This window comes from Cynara cardunculus, assembly GCF_001531365.2.
Source record: "Cynara cardunculus var. scolymus isolate 2C chromosome LG 12, CcrdV1, whole genome shotgun sequence".
Classification (NCBI taxonomy): domain Eukaryota; kingdom Viridiplantae; phylum Streptophyta; class Magnoliopsida; order Asterales; family Asteraceae; genus Cynara; species Cynara cardunculus.
In genome coordinates this window covers 33858886-33861771 of record NC_037539.1, presented here as the reverse complement: position 1 = coordinate 33861771, position 2886 = coordinate 33858886, and positions in this window count along the sequence as shown.

The following is a 2886-nucleotide window of genomic DNA, read 5'->3' as shown; positions in this document are numbered from 1 at the left end:
GCAATGTTTCCTTTCAATCTATATATGCTTCACTCTCCAACATTTCTTTTTTAGGGTCCATCATTCCTGTTTGCTTTCTACCTGAATGGCTTTCATTCTCCACTATTCTCAAAAGAAAGAACATTGCAATTAATGTTTGCAATTGTTAAGACTTGAATTGTACTTCTGCAATAAGTAAGTTTTTTGCTTGCGTAGATAGACAATTGGATTTTAATGCTTAGAAGTCAAATTTTGTCATATTAAAAAAGAACTTAAAATGAGAACCAATGTTTCTATTAGTTTTACTCAATTATATAGATGAAGCTTCATATAGCTTTTCAACGATCTGTGACTCTGTTCTATAATTGTGGATATCAATATACCTTAAGCCTCTACTAAGATTAAAAAAAACATGTATATGTCCTCATGAAACATGGATGTTTGAAGTTTCAAGTTATGAAGTCTTAGGGGCCGTTTACCAAACACTTACCCGGGTAAGTGCTTACCAAGTCACATTACCTTACTGGATGAATATGGTAAGAACTAAGAATCTTACCCGGTAAGAGCAAGACAAGGACCATGAGTCTTACCCGGTAAGTGAGAACGATGACTTTTACCACGGTAAGCGCTTACCGGGTGAATTGTTGCATACAATATCATTTTGATGGACTAAAATCTTATCCAGTAAGTAAATAATAGTGTTAAATTTTACTGTTAAGCATTTACCAGATAATTTTCCTCATCGGATGAACATGGCAAGAACAAGAATCTTACCCGGTAAAAGCGATGATAAGGATGGAGATTGTTACCCGGTAAGTGAGGGTGACGACTCTTACCCGGGTAAGCGCTAACCTGGTAAATTGTTGCATAGGATATGTTTAGATGTAGTACAATCTTACCCAATAAAATAAATGATAGTTTTGACTCCTAAAGCGCACTTACCGGGTAAGCATTTAGATAAACGGCCCCTTAGTTTAAATTAAAAGAGGACACTCAAGACTTGGTACAGGGATGTCCAGTATCTGCTCTTGGCACTCTCAAGCCTTCCTTACCTTCTCCCAACCAAAACCTGTGTTTGTTCTTAATTCAAAAAATTTTCTTAGGATTAGATAATTTATTATAGATGTAACTTAAACTGATAAAAGTTCATACATCATGTGTTTTTTTAGTATATCTGCTGCCAATAGATTATTTATTGAATGATATATGTTTGGTGATAGGTTACATGATGTCTTGCACAATGACAAACGTCTGTATTTGGTCTTTGAGTAACTAGACTTAGGTGCCGTTTACCAAATGCTTACCCGGTTAAGTGCTTATCAAGTCACTTTACTTTATCGGATGAATATGACAATGACTAAAAATCTTACCCGGTAAGAGCGAAGGCAAGAATCAAGAGTCTTACCCGATAAGTGAGCACGAAGACTCTTACCATGGTTAGCGCTTACAGGGATAAATTGTTGCATACGATGAGTTTTAGTGAATAAAATCTTACCGATAAGTAAGCGATAGTGTTGAATTTTACCGGTAAATGTTTACCGGGTAAGTATTTAGGTAAACGGTCCCTTAGACTTGAAGAAACACATGGACTCTTGTCTGGAGCTCTCAAAGGATCCTCGTCTTGTAAAAGTGAGTAATCTTTTCATGCCTCCTAGAGGATGGTGTGCACCCTGGGACTGAACTTAGTTGAAATACCAATGGTTTCCAAGTTCAATAACATTCTCTCTAGAAGTTTACAGTACATGAAGGCCCTTTTCTGAGAGGATTTGGATACCAAACAAGCAACATAGTGCAGTTTGTAGGGATGGTAGTGAAGATCCTTTCAGATTTTCTTGCATGATAAATTTCCCAATGTGATGTACAATTTGATATCGCGAACATGATAAATTTGGGAATTTCTATTCTGATTCGCTTTCTTACATTGTACTATTGTAGAGCTAGCTTTGTTAGATGTATTGTTAAAATTGTGAGAGTCGATGTGAGTAGTTGTTGCTTATTCAGATTGTAACAGCTTTCTTCTTTCAATATATCATGTTCAAATATTTTACGTATCTCATTTGAATCTTCACACACACACACACACACATACACATATATATATATATATATACACACACATATATATACACCCTCCACAAGACCTATTCTTGTAATCTTTCATTAGGTTTCTGCAGCTCTTATTTAGAATCAAACAATTTACTTTCTTTAAGAAGGTCAAAGAACAATTATATTTAAAAGTTGGGGTTTCGATATGATATGAAGGATGAACATACATGAAATGTTTAGGTTTTTGCAAATTGATCATAAATAGTGCAAGTCTTGTGGAAAGAATTTCATTAACTGAACCGTGTTGGATAATTGGAAGTTAGAATTGTGTAGCATGCAATGTGGATTGGGTTGGCAGGGCTTTATGCTCTAGATTAACTGTGTTTCACYYGGAAGCTGTAATGTTCCTTGTGGTAGGTTTTGGGATGATACATATGCACTCCATTTTATGATCATTTTATTTTATATTGCTTTGGTGATGATATTTATAGTTTTGTCTAAGGGATCGTTTACCAAACACTTATGAATAAACGTTTACCAAGTCAATTACCTTACCGCTTGAGCATACATAACAAGAATCGAGAATTTTACGCGGTAAGAGAGAAGACAATGATCGAGAGTCTTACCCGTAAATGAGGGTCGTGACTCTTATCTGGTAAGCGCGTACCAAGTAATTACCAATCCATTTGGATTGCCGGAAATGTTACCTGTTTAAATATTATTTCATTTTAACAATTTTTCGTCGATCGGCTACAATTAGAACCATAACTCTTATTTATTGAAAACGTATCAATATGTAAATCTTAAGGGGTCATTTACTAAACGTTTACCTGATAAGCATTTACCATATCATTTACCTTA